The sequence below is a fragment of the Coregonus clupeaformis genome, unplaced genomic scaffold (genome assembly GCF_020615455.1).
Source record: "Coregonus clupeaformis isolate EN_2021a unplaced genomic scaffold, ASM2061545v1 scaf0792, whole genome shotgun sequence".
Classification (NCBI taxonomy): Eukaryota; Metazoa; Chordata; class Actinopteri; order Salmoniformes; family Salmonidae; genus Coregonus; species Coregonus clupeaformis.
Window position 1 is genome coordinate 187,645 of NW_025534247.1, and position 19,571 is coordinate 207,215.

The window sequence follows — 19,571 nt, forward strand, 5'->3', positions numbered from 1 at the left end:
CTCTTTATTAAATAATAATGTATTTATTATGGCTAACACATGACTTATAATGTTTGAATAGGAAAACACTTAAACAAGCCCTAATATATGGCTAATAAGACACAATAAAGGCCTTTTAGCTACTTATATACACACTTATAAACTACAAATAAGTGGTTAATACTGTATGTGTAGCCTACCTTAAAGTAAAGTGTTACCAAATAAATCATATTGTATATTATACCAGTATTCATGGTTAACGCCACAATAAGAATAATGAATTATTTCTCCATAACATGTTGCAAAATAATTGGTTTTAGTAATTTGCGCACAGTGCCATGGAGCCTACACACTGGAAGAGCCATTCACACCTGGACACAACAACCAGAGAGCTCTATGCCATATATCCCTATGGCCAATAATTCACTTAATGATAATTTTGGGACATCGGTACAGATATCCAGTACTGTACATATACCATACATCAAAGGTAGTTGGGTCAAATTTGAAGCAACAAAAATACCAGACCTGGGTCAAATACATGTGTTAAATACTTGAGGTGCACTAGATTAACTTGCCTGTTATAATGGAACCAATGGAATAGTCCCAATAGTGCAACCTAGGGTTGTCCAAACCTGCACATCGGAAGTTCAGGATTTTACAACTTGATGTTAGATTGTTCCTCACCCTGAAAGTAGTCTATGGGCCAGGAGAAAATGTAATTCATTCTTCGGTTTTCTTTAAACAGCCACTACAACCTTCAGCTAACTTTAGCCACCACTAGCTAACAATCAATGGAAGGGACATGTGTGAGGCACATGGGGATGTGTGAAACTTACTCCTCAGCCTGAAGTGTCCCCACTTGCACTAGATTATAGCTAGCTTTTCGCATTGGCGCCGATTGGTAATGCACTTCAGGAGGGCCGTCAGGAGGTCCTGGGTTTGAGCCTCGATATGAGCCAAATCCCCTTTTAGTAACATCAAACCAAATATGACATTCATTTCAGTTTATTTGACCGTGACATTTTGACAATTGCACACATGCCCCCATCACTTCCATAAATGTTTTGCTAGCGGTGGATAAAGTTAGCTGACATTTATAGTGGCTGTTTAGAGAATGGATTACAGTTTCTCCTGGCCCACAGACTACTTTTAGTATAAGGAACCATCTAACAAGTTGTAAAATCCTGAACTTCCCCTTTAATAAAGCCTATCTTGCTTCATGTCTTGCTGTATGTATTGTATTGCAGCTTTCAATTCATCTTGAAATTATATCAACATTTTAATTTCATCAGAAAGAAAGAAAGAAATGTCAGCCCATCTAGCTATATAAGACCGGAGAAATTGGACTCTGCACTGATGCCCTAACCTCTTAATTTAATGGTGTGGCAATCTAATAATCCCATAGTTTATTAATCACTTGAAAAAATTGCCATTAAATGGTCATTCCCACTTCATCCAATGCTACTCTATTTTGCAATTACGTTAGCACAGCTGAAAACTGGCCTTCTTGAGACTAGTTGAGTATCTGGAGCATCAACAATTGTGGGTTCGATAACAGCCTCAAAATGGCCAGAAACAAATAACTTTCTTCTGAAACTCGTCAGTCTATTCTTGTTCTGAGAAATGAAGGCTATTCCATGCAAGAAATTGCCAAGAAACTGAAGATCTCGTACAACGCTGTGTACTACTCCCTTCACAGAACAGCGCAAATTGGCGCTTACCAGAATAGAAAGAGGAGTGGGAGGCCCCGGTGCACAACTGAGCAAGAGGACAAAAACATTAGTGTCTAGTTAGAGAAACAGGCGCCTCACAGGTCCTCAACTGGCAGCTTCATTAAATAGTACCCGTAAAACACCAGTATCAACGTCAACAGTGAAGAGGCGACTCTGGGATGCTGACCTTCTAGGCAGAGTTGCAAAGAAAAAGCCATATCTCAGACTGGCCAATAAAAAGAAAATATTAAGATGGGCAGTCTGAGATATGGCTTTTTCTTTGCAAAAGTCAAAGATGTCTCATTGCTACAATGAACTATTTTCTATGATGCTTGGAAATGTGGAATTTGCATCATGCTGGGATTTTCTCTCTCAAGCTCAGTTGGAACAACATCAGGTTACAGCATTACCAAACAATGATAACCTGCTTCAACCAAGTGATATTGGACATTGGAAATTATAGACTGAACAAAAATGTAAAACACAACATGTAACAAATTAATTAGGTCCTAATCTATGGATTTCAAATTACTGGGAATACAGATATGCATCTGTTGGTCACAGATACCGTGAAAGAAAGGTAGGACATAGAGTTGATCAGGCTGTTGATTGTGGCCTGTGGAATGTTGTCCCAATACTCTTCAATGGCTGTGCGAAGTTGCTGGTTATTGGCGGAAACTGGAACACGCTGTTGTACACGTCGATCCAGAGCATCCCAAACATGCTCTATGGGTGACATGTCTGGTGAGTATGCAGGCCATGGAAGAACTGGGACATTTTCAGATTCCAGGAATTGTGTACAGATCCTTGCGACATGGGGCTGTTCATTATCATGCTGAAATATGAGGTGATGGCAGTGGATGAATGGCATGACAATGGGCCTCAGGATGTCGTCACGGTATCTCTGTGCATTCAAATTGACATTGATAACATGCAACTGTGTTCGTTGTCCGTAGCTTATGCCTGCCCATACCATAACCCCACCGCCACCATGGGGCACTCTGTTCACAACATTGACATCAGCAAACCGCTCTCGCATACACGCTGTCTGCCATTTGCTGCCATCTGCCCCGTACAGTTGAAATTGGGATTCATTCGTGAAGAGCACACTTCTCCAGCGTGCCAGTGGCCATCGAAGGTGATCATTTGCCCACTCAAGTCGGTTATGACGCCGAACTGAAGTCAGGTCAAGACCTTGGTGAGGACGTCGAGCACAAAGATGAGCTTCCCTGAGACGGTTTCTAAGAGTTTGTGTGGAAATTATTTGGTTGTGCAAACCTACAGTTTCATCAGCTGTCTGGGGTGGCTGGTCTTAGACGTTCCCGCAGGTGAAGAAGCCGGATGTGGAGGGCTGGCGTGGTTAATTGTGGTCTGCAGTTGTGGGGCCGGTTGGACGTACTGCCAAATTATCTAAAACAACGTTGGAGGCGGCTTATGGTAGAGAACTTAAAATTCAATTCACTGCCAACAGCTCTGGTGGACATTCCTGCAGTCAGCATGCCAATTGCAGGCTCCCTCAAAACTTGAGACATCGGTGGCATTGTATTGTGTGACAAAACTGCGCATTTTAGAGTGGCCTTTTATTGGCCCCAGCACAAGGTGCACCTGTGTAATGATCATGCTGATTAATCAGCTTATTGATATGACACACCTGTCAGGTGGATAGATTATCTTGGCAAAGGAGAAATGCTCAATTTCTGGGATCGTTTATTTCAGCTCATGAAACATGGGACCAACACTTCACATGTTGCGTTTGTATTTTTGTTCAGTATATTTGCAATGCATCAGTGCAACAATGTTATCATAACTGGACAAAAGTGATCACACCAATGCACTTTCTCTTCTTAACTTTCCCCAACATGCATTTTCTATGCTCTAGGCCACATTCAGCAATTAGCAAGAGCAAGCTTGCTTCTTTCCCCAAATAGGCCATTAGGCCTAGTATAAAACATTATCAAAATAAATGTCCTATAGCTTTTGTAGCCTATAGCTCTTCCTGGGATTTCACGAGAAGAGGAATGCCTATTGCGGAAAGGCTTGCACAGCCTATAGCCTATTGCGCACGGGAGCAGTTGGAAGAGAGAGGCTAGTTATGTGTAGCCAAAGTAAGAAGCTAAATATTATTTAGATATTAGGCCATTGATTAGCTAAATATTAGGGCTATAGGCTAAACATTTATCTGTCAAAGTCCAAGAAAAATAACAGTTAACAGATTATGAAATGGCAAATCTGTAGTGTGTTCCTCCAGGCTGCGCTCAAAGCTCCACTATTGATTAGGCCTACGTTTTTAGACAATAAAATTATTAAACCTGGGCTACAACAACACAGTGCAATGAGGAATGTATTATTTTATCAAGTGAATACACAATTATTGTAAACTGCAGTGATGTAGGCTAATTTGAAAAACCGCTCACACATTCACTGCAGTTTACAGCCTAGACTAGAGTTGTATTACATTGTGTTGTTGAGGCCTAGGTAGGATACATTTGTTGTCCCTAAAAACTGAAACAATAGGGTAGCTTTTCCAGCTGTGTACCCATGGACTGGGAGGGAGTGCAATCAGCATAGCCTCCGGAGCGCACATAGTGTAGGCTATCTATGACTTTTTTTTCGAACTTGGGTTATAGGCTACATCTCGAGCCTGTCTGTCTTCATTGGTCTGTTGCGCACTTGTGCACTTGGCCTCTCCGCTGCCACAGATATTCCTTTTAAATCTTGAATCCCAGGAAAAGCCAGACAACAAAATCTTGTTGGACACTTATTTTGAATAATTTTCTTTAGCCTTTAGCAACAGAACAATGAAGATAGACAGGCTCGAGATGTAGCCTATAGCCTAAGTTCAAAAAAAAAGTTGAGGAAATATTGACACTTATTTTGAATAATTTTCTTAAGCCTACCAATAGCCTATTGGAGGCTTGCTTGCTGAATGTAAAATAGGCTACTGCATTAATGGGCGGGGAGTTGGAAGGAGAAGCCCATATTTTCCTACAGTAGCCTATCTTAACCCCTGGGCTACATCCTGAAAAAAATAGGCCTACACCATATGAGTGGCCTGCTAATGTACCTTTCTAAACTGTCGAGAATACACCCAAACTGATCCAAACGTTGCAAAATCAGGCCCAGGCTGTTGGCCTATGCAGTTATTTCGGCATGAAACAAAACAGGACATATGCCTATGTCATTTGAATAACCGGTCAAAAGCTGGGGCTGCTGAAGGTGCTGCAAAAATAGGAATTGTAAAAAATAAAATAAAACACATACTAGTCCCGTATTAGCCGATCAATGTAGATGTCTGTAGCGTGGGAAAAAAAATTAAATCAGAGCATCTCTGCTTTGGCAAAAAAGGTAGTTGTATAATTAAGAACAGGATCTTGCAGGATTCAATAGATGGATATTTAAAAGTTGTTGCTCTCTCCCTTTCTCTGCAATCATCATTCTAATAGAATCCAGAAAGAACAAAACCCTGTCCTCAAAAATGTACATCAAAAGGTGTGAAGTTATGGGCAAAGACCCAAAACATCCACATCAAATTAAATATTTATTGATCAAATAACATGGACAATAACCACTTTATGTGCAGTGTTAATTTACCATCCTTACAAAACACTTAATGTAAATGTACATTACTGTATAGTACATAGGCTGGTCAAATAGGTTTATACCTGGAGACTTTCCATCACCATTAAGAAAAACAATGCACAATACAGTAATTGAGTACACTGACACATCAAGTGGTTTGTGATGATATGATGTAAGTTGCTTTGGATAAAAGGTGGTCAATCTGATGTCTGCAGTGGCTGTACAGCAGGGTTCAATTCCGGTCCTGGAGGGCCGAAACACCTCTGTTTTTCATCCTCTCCTTCTAATCAGGGGCTAATTCAGACCTGGGACACCAGGTGAGTGCAATTAACTACCAGGTAGAAATAAAAAACAGAAGTGTTTCGGCCCTCCAGGACCGGAATTGAAGAACCCTGCTGTACAGCATTTACTGGGATATGGCCTCTGCAGAAGTCATAGCTGTTGTCAAGGAAGTGAGTTTGTGTTTATACTGGACACCCGCCTCCACCTACCGTCAACCAAACATTTCAATGTGGAGCTATACAGAGCCCTCCGAATTGTAACAACATTTGGGTGGTGTGATGCGGTATGGAGCTAGGTTTGGGCTCCACTATTGCGTCACACCATCCATACCGCGCCTCCGACCACATTTTCGGAACAAGCACAAATTGGCTTTTATAGCGTCTTCTAAAATGTAAAAGGAATTAGTAGACCATTTCAGTTTTATATAGAAATAATTTGCATATGCAAGTATTTTTATATTCTACAAATATTATTAGATTAATTGTTTTGTACAGATAATTGTCAGACTCAAGTTACAAATGCTGGTAACCACTCAAATACATGTAGTTTAAAAAAAAGTAGTGCACTGGGCCTTTTACTATTCCTGTCTTAGCGGACCAATAGAGACCTCTGTAGGCGGGCAAAATTTGCATGGCAGCCTCCACCACTGGCGAAAAAAGTTGTATCCATAGTTTCAGCGTTTGGCTTCCAGCGTTCGAAAATTAGGTGGATTACCTATACTGAACAAAAATATAAACGCAACATATAAACGCAACAAGTGTTGGTCCCATGTTTCATCAGCTGAAATAAAATATCCCAGAAATGTTCCATAAGCACAAAAAGCTTATTTCCATCATATTTTGGCCACAAATTTATACATCCCTGTTAGTGAGCATTTCTCCTTTGCCAAGATAATCCATCCACCTGACAGGTGTGGCATATCAAGAAGCATACCTTGTGCTGGGGACAATAAAAGGCCACTCTAAAATGTGCAGTTTTGTCACACAACGCCGCAATTGTGTGCAATTGGCATGTGCAATTGGCATGCTGACTGCAAGAATGTCCAACAGAACTATTGCCAGATAATTTAATGTTCATTTCTCTACAATAAGCCGCCTCCAATTTTGGCAGTACGTCCAACCGGCCTCACAACCACAGACCATGTGTAACCACGCAAGCCTAGGACCACTTCTTCACCTACGGCATCATCTGAGACCAACCACCCGGACAGCTGATGAAACTGATAGCTCGGTGGGACAACCACATATCACAGGGATAGAAAGTACATTTTTCCTCAATAACGTAGCTATCAGTAGGGGGGGGGGGGCTCTACTGTCCTACAGTAGCTTCAGGGGGAAGCTGGTTCCACCATTGGGGTGCCAGGACAAAGAAGACATTGGTCTGGAATGTAGTGGATGTGAGCTTTGACTGGAAGCCAGTGGAGTGTGTGGAGGAGCAGGGTGACATGAGAGAACATGGGAAGGTTGAAAACCAGGCGGGCTGCAGAGTTCTGGATAAGTTGCAGGGGTTTGATGGCACAAGCAGGGAGCCCAGCCAACAGAGAGTTGCAGTAGTCCAGACGGGAGAGGACAAGTGCCTGGATTAGGACCTGCACCACTTCCTTTATGAGGTAGGGTAGAACTTCACGGATTTTCCCATTACATGTTACAAAATAATTGGTTTGCCATGGAGACTACACACTAGAAGGGCCATTCACACCTGGACAACCAAAAAGCTCTATGCCGTATATCCCAATGGCCAATAATGAACTTAATAATAATTTTGGGTCATTGGTACAGATATCCAGTACTGTACATATACCATACATCAAAGGTAGCTGGGTCAAAGTTGAAGCAACAAAAGATTCCCCATCCCTTCCATCAATTTTTTGCTAGCGGTGGCTAAAGTTAGCTGACATTTATAGTGGCTGCTTAGAAAATGGATTACAGTTTATCCTGGCCCACAGACTACTTTTAGAATGAGGAACCATCTAACAAGTTGTAAAATCCTGAACTTCCCCTTTAATAAAGCCTATCTTGCTTCATGTCTTGCTGTATGTACTGTATTGCAGCTTTCAATTCATCTTGAAATTATATCAACATTTTAATTTCATCAGAAAGAAAGAAATGTCAGCCCATCTAGCTATATAAGACTGGAGAAATTGGACTGCACTGATGCCCTAACCTCTTAATTTAATGGTGTGGCAACCTAATAATCCCATAGTTTATTAATCACTTGAAAAAATTGCCATTAAATGGTCATTCCCACTTCATTCAATGCTACTCCTATGACTCAACAGGGTAAATATGTATGCTGGTCATAGTAATGGTTGCACTGCCAAACTTTGTCAGCATTACGCTTCCAAGAACAGGATCTGGATCCTGGCACTCATTAATATATGTCCATTTAAAAAGTAATAAAGCTGTATTTGATGTCATTGATGTGATAGAATTATCATTTGAAATTAATCATTTGATGGGGACCTCCCTGAAATGTAGGTCATCAGGCCTTATATTTAGCCATGAGTATTATCAGAATAACAATTTCTCAAGTGCAGCGCAAAGGAGAATCACTTTGGCAGTCTCACAGAGACTTAGCTATTCAGTCAATCCTGCTGTAAAACAAAAAATACATACATACACTCCTCCTTGTATTTATTGGTACAGTGAAGCTAAAAATTTTAATTTAGCTCTATACTCCAGGAAATGTTTTATATGAGGCAACAGTACAGAATGTCACCTTTTATTTGAGGGTATTTTCATACATATCTGTTTTACAGTTTAGAAATGAAAGCACTTTATGTATCTAGTCCCCCCATTTGAAGGTTTAATAAATGTTTGGACAAACATCTAAGGCTGGGTTTCTACTCCACCAAACATTCACCGTAGCAAGATACCAGTACTTAAAGCTTTAACCTACGGCATGGACCAAAATCTCTGTACCTAGCCCTCTGTGTGGTGCATGGTGATGTCACAAAGCCTCTACTGAGTCTGTCTAGGGGAGTATAAATCCAGCCTAATACAACATTTGCAAAGTGAAAACCCTGATCAGCAATGTGCCCATATCTCCACACTGTGTCACTAATTTGCCCACACAGGGCTTTTCATTTTACAATTAAAACCCATAGGTCTGTGGTTAGAACTCCATGGGGGGAGTGGGGATCTCTTTCTGGGAGGAGATTGTCAGCGTACATTGTGTGTCACTGAGAGCCAGACAAACCTGGGCGTTAATCTATATCTTTATTGTAACTAAGCAGACAAAACAATATGTAGCCATAACTAAACAAAGTGTGGTAGCAACATACTGTACATTTGGTGTGATGTTATGATGTTGACAACTGAAAAAAAAGCTACAAAACATTTTGTTTGCATATCTTAACTTTACAAGTGAGAGCTTTTCATTCCACTTTAGACGTTAATGCTGTTACCTATGTTAGTTCTGAGCACATTAATTAATAATACTATGCAAGGCTTTGTTAATCTCCCAAGATGTAAAAATAATCTTCAAATGTTTTTTGAAGAGTTTTTCCTATACATACATGTAGCTATAAAGTATTTAGAAACCTCAAAAAAGTGTTTCACAAATTGTGGCATGTTCAAGCATCAGTTTGTACTTTGGGTTCTATCACCAATGACAAGGTACTGGTTCAAAAGCCTTTCCCACCCCTAGATACACAGGTGGAGCGGCTGCCCGCAGGGAGCGTCAGGAAGCAGTGACTCAGATTTGTTGCAACAGTCCTGGACAGAAAGATCTTATGTGATGAAACACTTAACATATACGTCTGTTTGCGTATGCAATTAAACAGTCCCTGCAGGGTGTCCACACCTCAATATTTGTCAGCCTTTTTCTTCTGCAAATATTTGTAGCTCACTGGTGCCTTCCAAGTTACTAATGAATTACACTTGGTGAGCCAAAATTGTTTTATAATCTCTCACACTAATATTAGCATACAACCACTTTGCCAAGATTACAGTCTAACATGAGCTTAAAAAGTATAACATGTACACTACCAGTCAAAGGTTTGGACACAGCTACTCATTCCTGGGTTTTTCTTTATTTTTACTATTTTCTACATTGTAAAATAATAGTGAAGACATCAAAACTATGAAATAACACATATGGAATCATGTAGTAACCAAAAAAATCAAATAGCCACCCTTTGCCTTGATGACAGCTTTGCACACTCTTGGCATTCTCTCAACCAGCTTCATGAGATAGTCACCTGGAATGCATTTCAATGAACAGGTGTACCGTCTTAAAGGTTAATTGGTAGAATTTATTTTCGTCTTTATGTGTTTGAGCCAATCAGTTGTGTTGTGACAAGGTAGAGGGGTATACAGAAGATAGCCCTATTTGGTAAAAGACCAAGTCCATATTATGGCAAGAACAGCTCAAATAAGCAAAGAGAAATGACAGTCCATCATTACTTTAAGACATGAAGGTCAGTCAATACGGAAAATGTCAAGAACTTTGAAAGTTTCTTCAAGTGCAGTCGCAAAACCAATCAAGCGCTATGATGAAACTGGCTCTCATGAGGACCGCCACAGGAATGGAAGACCCAGAGTTAACTCTGCTGCAGAGGATAACTTCATTACAGTTACCAGCCTCAAATTGCAGCCCAAATAAATGCTTCACAGAGTTCAAGTAACAGACATATCTCAACATCAACTGTTCAGAGGGGACTGTGTGAATCAGGCCTTCATGGTCGAATTGCTGCAAAGAAACCACTACTAAAGGACAACAATAAGAAGAAGAGACCTGCTTGGGCCAAGAAACACGTGCAATGGACATTAGACTGGTGGAAATGTGTCCTTTGGTCTGGAGTCCAAATTTGAGATTTTTGGTTCCAACCGCCGTGTCTTTGTAAGTCGCGGTGTGGGTGAACGGATTATCTCCGCATGTGTAGTTCCCACCATAAAGCATGGAGGAGGAGGTGTTATAGTGTGGTGGTGCTTTGCTGGTGACACTGTCTGTGATTTAGTTATTTATTTAGAATTCAAGTCACACTTAACCATCATGGCTACCACAGCATTCTGCACCGATACACCATCACATCTGGTTTGGGCTTAGTGGGACTATCATTTATATTTCAACTGGACCTCCAGGCTGTGTAAGGCCTATTATACCAAGAAGGAGAGTGATGGAGTGCTGCATCAGATGACCTGGCCTCCACAATCCCCCGACCTCAACCCAAATGAGATGGTTTGGGATTAGTCTGATGGCAGAGTGAAGGAAAAGCAGCCAACAAGTGCTTAGCATATGTGGGAACTCCTTCAAGACTGTTGGAAAAGCATTCAAGGTGAAGCTGGTTGAGAGAATACCAAGAGTGTGCAAAGCTGTCATCAAGGCAAAGGGTGGCTATTTGAAGAATCTCAAATCTCAAATATATTTTGATTTGTTTAACACTTTTTTTGTTACCACATGATTCCATATGTGTTCTTTCATAGTTTTGATGTCTTCACTATTATTCTACAATGAAATAAATAGTCTTAATATAAGGAATTTGAAATTATTAATACTTTTACATTTACTTTTGATACTTAAGTATATTTAAAACCAAATACTTTGACTTTTACTCAAGTAGTATTTTACTTGAGTAATTTTCTATTAAGGTACTTTTACTCAAGTATGACAATTGGGTACCTTTTCCACCACTGAGTAGGTTGTAAAAAATTGACAGATGGATAGACCGACCGACCGACAGACAGACAGATCCCACCCCCATCCCTGGAGCATTGTGGGAGTCAGGGCAAGGGTCATGTGGCTGAGACCTCACACAATGAGGGTCGAAACCTTTCTGCCTCAATTGTATATGGCTGCATTTACATACATACGGTACAACAACAGTCTAATGTTGAAAAAAATTATATAAAATATGTCTCATAGCTACAATTAACCCTTTTCTATCTTGACTTCCCATATATGATGCTTGGAAATGTGGAATTTTCGTCATGCAGGGATTTTCTCTCTCAAGCTCAGTTGGGACAACAGGTTACAGCATTACCAAACACTGACAAACTCCTTCAACCAAGTGATATTTGACATGGGACATTATAGACTGAACAAAAATGTAAAAAGCAACATGTAACAATTTCAATTATTTTACTGAGTTACAGTTCATACAAGGAAATCAGTCAATTGAAATAAATTCATTAGGCCCTAATCTATGGATTTCACATGACTGGGAATACAGATATGCATCTGTTGGTCACAGATACCTTAAATAAAAAAGGTATAATGTATACGCCGGGAACCCAAAAGCAGGTGCAGAAGGTGAGTTTAATACTGAACAGATACAAAAGAACAAACATGGGAAGCGTACTGAATGTGAGAGAAAACCAATAACACCTAAGGACTGATGACACCTGAGGGCTAAATAAAGGGGGAGTAATCAGGGTATGAATAAAGTCCAGGTGTGCCTAATGATAGGACGCAGGTGTGCATAATGAGGGTTGCCAGGTGTGCGTAATGATGGGTTGCCAGGACCGGTGGTTAGTAAACCGGCGACGCCGAGTGCCGGAGTGGTGGAAGATCAGGCTGTTCATTGTGGCATGTGGAACGTTGTCCCACTCCTCTTCAATGGCTTTGTGAAGTTGCTGGATATTGTCGGGAACTGGAACACGCTGTCGTACGCATTGATCCAGAGCATCCCAAACATGCTCAATGGGTGACATGTCTGATGAGTATGCAGGCCATGGAAGTACTGGGACATTTTTAGCTTCCAGGAATTGTGTACAGATTCTTGCGACATGGGGATGTGCATTATCATGCTGAAACATGAGGTGATGGTGGCGGATGAATGGCAAGACAATGGGCCTCAGGATCTCATCACTGTATCTCTGTGCATTTGCCCACTGAAGTCGGTTATGACGCAAAACTGAAGTCTGGTCAAGACCCTGGTGAGGACATTGAGCACACAGATGAGCTTCCCTGTGACGGTTTCTGACAGTTTGTTCAGAAATTCTTTGGTTGTGCAAACCCACAGTTTCATCAGCTGTCTGGGGTGGCTGGTCTTAGATGATCCCGCAGGTGAAGAAGCCGCATGTGGAGGTCCTGGGCTGGTGTGGTTACTCGTGGTCTGCGGTTGTGAGGCCAGTTGGACGTACTGCCAAATTCTCTAAAACAATATTTGAGGTGGCTTATGGTAGAGAAATCAACATTAAATTCACTGCCAACAGCTCTGGTGAACATTCCTGCAGTCAGCATGCCAGTTGCAGGTTCCCTCAAAACTTGAGACATATGTGGCATTGTGTTGTGTGATAAAACTGCACCTTTTAGATTGGCCTTTTATTGGTCCCAGCACAAGGTGCACCTGTGTAATGATCATGCTGTTTAATCAGCTTCTTGATTCGACACACCTGTCAGGTGGATAGATTATCTTGGCAAATGAGAAATGCTCAATTTCTGGGATCTTTTATTTCAGCTCATGAAACATGGGACTAACACTTCACATGTTGCGTTTATATTTTTGTTCAGTATATTTGCAATGGATCAGTGCAACAATGTTATCATAACCGGAAAAAAATGGTCACACCAATGCACTTTCTCTCCTGAACTTTCCCCAACATGCATTTTCTATGCTCTAGGCCACATTCAGCAATTAGCAAGAGCAAGTCTGCTTCTTTCCCCAAATAGGCTATTAGGCCTAGTATAAAACATTATCAAAATAAATGCCCTATAGCTTTTGTAGCCTATAGCTTTTCCTAGGACTACACGAGAAGAGGAATGCCTATTTCAGGAAAGGTTTCCATAGCCTATAGCCTGTTGTGCACGGAACAGTTGTAAGAGAGAGGCTAGTGATGTGTAGCCGTAGTAAGAAGCTACATAATAGCTAGATACAGTATTAGGCCATTCATTAGCAGAATATTAGGGCTATGGGCTAAACATTTACCTGTCAAAGTCTAAGAAAAATAACAGTTTATGAAATGACAAATCTGTAGTGTGTTCCTCCAGGCTACGCTCAAAGCTCCACTATTGATTAGGCCTACGTTTTTAGACAAGAAAATTATTAAACCTGGGCTACAACAACACAGTGCAATGAGGAATGTATTATTTTGATCAAGTGAATACACAGTTATTGTAAACTGCAGTGATGTAGGCTAATTTGAATAACTTCTCACACATTCACTGCAGTTTATAGCCTAGACTAGAGTTTTGTACTCACTTGAAAACAATAATAACATTCTTAATTACATTGTGTTGTTGTACCCTAGGTAGGATACATTTGTTGTCCCTAAAAAACTGAAACAATAGGGTAGCTTTTCCAGCTGTGTACCCAGGGACTGGGAGGGAGCGCAATCAGCGTAGCCTCAGGAGCACAGATTGTGTAGGCTACCTCTGATTTCGTTATCTGATACACTTTTTTTTATTTCGCTGTGTAAATTGGGGCGGCAGGTAGCTGAGTGGTTAAGAGCGTTGTGCCAGTAACCGAAAGGTCGCTGGTTCTAATCCCCGAGCCGACTAGGTGAAAAATCTGTCGATGTGCCCTTGAGCAAGGCACTTAACCCTAATTGCTCCTGTAAGTCGCTCTGGATAAGAGCGTCTGCTAAAGTGTAAATTGACTGGATATATTCATTGCAGTATAAAGCTTAACATTGAGCTTATGAATTATGGGCTAATATGCATGCGTTTCTAACTTAGGCTATAGGCTACATCTCGAGCCTGTCTGTCTTCATTGTTTTGTTCCGCAATTGCGCACCAGGGCTCTCCGCTGCCACAGATATTCCTTTTTAATCTTTTGGACTCCCAGGACAAGCCAGACTACCAATAGCCTATTGGAGGAAAGATGCACGCTTGCTCTTGCTTGCTGAATGTAAAATAGGCTACTGCATTAATGGGCGGGGAGTTGGAAGGAGAAGCCCATATTTGTAGGCCTACAACCAGGGGCGCAACATTTACTGGGGACGGAGGGGACATGTCGAGGCAACGGTGTGCTTTACGACCATGCGGACGCCTCCGAGCGGTCGGGTAGGCTGTTTGGAGTGTTTATCAGTTCTGCACAAACTGTCAGAAACTGTCTCAGGTAAGCTCATCTGCAGTGGGCAAATGCTCACCTTCGATGGCCACTGGTACACTGAAGAAGTGTGCTCTTCAAGGATGAATCCCGGTTTCAACTGTTCCGGGCAGATAGCAGACAACAGATATGGCATTGTGTGGGGGAGCGGTTTGCTGATGCCAATGTTGTGAACAGAGTGCCCCATGGTGGTGGTGGGGTTATAGTATGGGCAGGCATAAGCTACGGACAACAAACACAATTGCATGTTATCGATGGCAATTTGAATGCACAGAGATACCGTGACGAGATCCTGAGGCCCATTGTCGTGCCATTCATCCGCCGCCATCACCTGTTTCAGCATGATAATGCACAGCCCCATGTTGCAAGGATCTGTACACAATTCCTGGAAGCTGAAAATATCCCAGTTCTTCCATGGCCTGCATACTCAGCAGACATGTCACCCATTGAGCATGTTTGGGAGGATCGACGTGTACGACTGCATGTTCCAGTTCCCGCCAATGTCCAGCGACTTCGCACAGCCATTGAAGAGGAGTGGGACAACATTCCACAGGCCACAATCAACAGCCTGATCAACTCTATGCAAAGGAGATGTGTTGCACTGCATGAGGCATATGGTGGTCACAACAGATACTGACTTGTTTTCTGATCCACGCCCCTACTTTAGGCATCAGTGACTAAAAACAGATGCATATCTCTATTACCAGTCATGTGAAATCCATAGATTAGGGCCTAATGAATTTATTTCAATTGACTGATTTCCTAATATGAACTGTAACTCAGTAAAATCTTTGAAATTGTTGCATGTTGCATTTATATTTTTGTTCAGTGTAATTTACCGAATGGTGATGTCACCATTGAATGCCAAAACTCCATCACACCAAAACAGGCTGAAATTTCAGGTGTTCTTTTCAAACAGCTCTTACACTAAAAGGGCATCATAATTTTCACAATTTCATTATTATTCCAACCTAATAGTGTGGAAATATACACTGAGTGTACAAAATATTAAGGACACCTGCTCTTTCCATAATAATATAATAATATGCCATTTAGCAGACGCTTTTATCCAAAGCGACTTACAGTCATGTGTGCATAAATTTTTACATATGGGTGGTCCCGGGATCGAACTCACTACCCTGGCGTTACAAGCGCCATGCTCTACCAATTGAGCTATAGAGGACCACGTGACATAGACTGACCAGGTGAATCGAGGTGAAAGCTATGTTAAATCCACTTTTATCAGTGTAGAAGGATTTTTACGCCTTGAGACAATTGAGACATGGATTGTGTGTGTGCTATTCAGAGGGTGAATGGGCAAGACAAAATATTTAAGTGCCTTTGAACAGGGTATGGCAGTAGGTGCCAGGCACACCGGTTTGCGTCAAGAACTGCAACACTGCTGGGTTTTTCAAACTCAGACGTTCCCCGTGTGCATCAAGAATGGTTCACCACCCAAAGGACATCCAGCTAAATTGACAACTGTGGGAAGCATTTGAGTCAACATGGGCCAGCATCCCTGTGGACTGCTTTCGACACCTTGTAGAGTCCATGCCCTGACAAATATAGGCTGTTCTGAGGGCAAAAGGGTGTGGGGGGGTTGCAATGTTTTGTACACTCAGTGTATATAAAACACAGGACAATCACGTTTTTGCCTGCAGTGGGCCTTTAATGTATGTTTTTATGGAAGCATATATAAAATTGGCTGTAGGCCTACTTGGGCACACGTATTTTATGTGCATGTAAGCCTATACTGTATGTCCATACGTGTGCTATTGAGAAACACATCTAGTGGATGTGTCTGACATTGTGCACGTTCATGTGGGCTTCCACTCCTATTTGATTATACAGCTGAGATAGATAAAAAAAAGACAGATTAATAAAGCATATCAGGTTTTATCAAAGTTTATCAGAGGTAGCTGATTGCACTGTTTAACAAACAGGAGTGGTGCTATTGAGTAAATGGGGACCAGGGAGGAACCACAACCCACAGATGGGTGTGGCTAAAAGTCTAGGTCCAGCTGGGGCTTAATGGAATTTTGACAAGTTATGCTGAGGGGTAGACTACAAAGCAGCATCAATGAGTTAGCCAACTAACTTGCCTAAATATTCTGAAATAACTTGACATGGGCATGGTCTAATTGATTCAAAAACCCAAAACACATATCTAAGTTTAACTTCAATAGTCATTTCAGTTGTTTTATCAAAGTTAGTTGGCCATTCATTGAGCCTGCTTTGTAGTATACCTCTGAGATGTGTTGGTGATTCTGGAAAATTCCGTAATCTTTTTTTAAAACCTTTAATATTACATTGAATTTGCTATAACCAAATACCAGTACTATAGATCCCATGTGAAATATAATGGTGAAATATACTATATATAATATAAAGAAATATAGCATTTTACATTACAGCACAGGATAGAGATGGTAATAGTATGGTAGAAATAGTTACACTCCATGAAGATATTTTGCCCAGTTAACCCTTAATTTCAGCGCAATTATATTATTGTTTCAGGGTAAATATCTATGCATAAAACCAAACTGCTCCTCCTTACACATCACGGAAATAATTGTGGCCATCACATATTCCACTATTAGTTAAGTTTCATGCAACATTTTCCAAGTGTACAAGCATAGGGCAAACCCTGAAACTTGGCTCCTTTCCTGAACCATCATTCCACTGCTGTGTGAAGAGTACTCTCTAGAGGCCAAGAGAAAATAACCCACTGTAATTCTTATCATCATCGAAACCATCAACATGTCCAGAGTTTGTAATTCAATGTCTTGTTTAAGTTCAACACTTTCAGACACACCGACCACCTATTTTATGAGCATAAAGGTGCTCTCTCTGGCATATAGGAAGAACTGGGTAATGCATACCTAATGGATGCATGTATTATACAGTTGAAGTCGGAGGTTTACATACACTTAGGTTGGAGTCATTGAAACTCGTTTTTCAACCACTCTACAAATTTATTGTGCCTCTTTGCTTGACATCATGGGAAAATCATAAGAAATCAGCCAAGACCTCAGAAAAAAATTGTAGACCTCCACAAGTCTGGTTCATCCTTGGGAGCAATTTCCAAACGCCTGAAGATCCCACGTTCATCTGTACAAACAATAGTACGCAAGTATAAACACCACGGTACCACGTAGCAGTCATACCGCTCAGGAAGGAGACGCGTTCTGTCTCCTAGAGATGAACGTACTTTGGTGCGAAAAGTGCAAATCAATCCAGAACAGCAGCAAAGGATCTTGTGAAGATGCTGGAGGAAACAGGTACAAAAGTATCTATATCCACAGTTAAACGAGTCCTATATCGGCATAATCTGAAATGCCACTCGGCAAGGAAGACGCCACTGCTCCAAAACCGGCATAAAAAAGCCAGACTACGGTTTGCAACTGCACATGGGGACAAAGATCGTACTTTTTGGAGAAATGTCCTCTGGTCTGTTGAAACAAAAATAGAACTGTTTGGCCATAATGACAATCGTTATGTTCGGAGGAAAAAGGGGTTGGCTTGCAAGCCAAACACCATCCCAACCGTGAAGCACGGGGGTGGCAGCATCATGCTGTGGGGGTGCTTTGCTGCAGGAGGGACTGGTGCACATCACAAAATAGATGGCATCATGAGGAAGGAAAATTATGTGGATATATTGAAGCAATATCTCAAGACATCAGTCAGGAAGTTAAAGCTTGGTCGCAAATGGATCTTCCAAATGGACAATGACCCCAAGCATACTTCCAAAGCTGTGGCAAAATGGCTTAAGGACAACAAAGTCAAGGTATCGGAGTGGCCATCACAAAGCCCTGACCTCAATCCTATAGAACATTTGTGGGCAGAACTGAAAAAGCATGTGCGAGCAAGGAGGCCTACAAACCTGACTCAGTTACACCAGCTCTGTCAGGAGGAATGGGCCAAAATTCACCCAATTTATTGTGGAAGGCTACCCGAAACGTTTGACCCAAGTTAAACAATTTAAAGGCAATGCTACCAAATACTAATTGAGTGTATGTAAACTTCTGACCCACTGGGAATGTGATGAAAGAAATAAAAGCTGAAATAAATCATTCTCTCTACTATTATTCTGACATTTCACATTCTTAAAATAAAAGTGGTGATCCTAACTGACCTAAGATAGGGAATCTTTACTAGGATTAAATGTCAGGAATTGTGAAAAACTGAGTTTAATTGTATTTGGCTAAGGTGTATGTAAACTTCCGACTTCAACTGTATATTGCATTCTACCATTTCAATTGTAAAATAATCTGCCGAATGTTCTGATGGTACACTATCAACAACCTAAAACCTTTGCCTATTGTGTAAATAGTCTAAGCCTTTTAACCTATGAAATAAATAGAAGAGCTCCAGCCTTTGCTCTAGAAGGGTTCGGTGGTGGTGACAGATGCTGGTGTGGTTGTGTAATATCTATGATTATACAAAGGGTGGGTCTAATCCTGAATGCTGATTGGTTTAAACTGTATTCCAGCCGGTGTCTATTCCACAAATTACCAGCGGCTAAATCTATGACGTTAAATGCCTATTTACTCTGTTCCATCTGACTGTGCAATCCACTGTCTCATCAGCCCAGCCAGGCACTTTATAAACTTGATCTCCACTATAAAAAGCATCTAGACATTATCTCACGTTTCTTTTAGACTAACATTTAGTTTTCAACAGCGGAGATTTGTATAAACCTCTCTCCGACATTTGCAACATGGTTTCAATATTCAAATTCGATCTCCTGCTGTCCCATAGTATTGAACTTGTCGGGACGAGAGACAGGCAGGCAGCGTTTCTCAGCCAGTCGAAATCATGAATCAACTGGCATCATTTTTATGGATATATACAAAGAAATGTCAATTAAATAAAGGTCAAACAAACAAAGTGCAGCTAGTTTGCAGTCTTTCCAGCTTCAGTTTGAAGTGATTGTGTTAGCTGTGTTGTTGGCTAGCTCCTCTGAACAACAGTGTCCTGACGAATGAGCACATTTTCTATGCCAGGCGAAATCGCGCCTCATT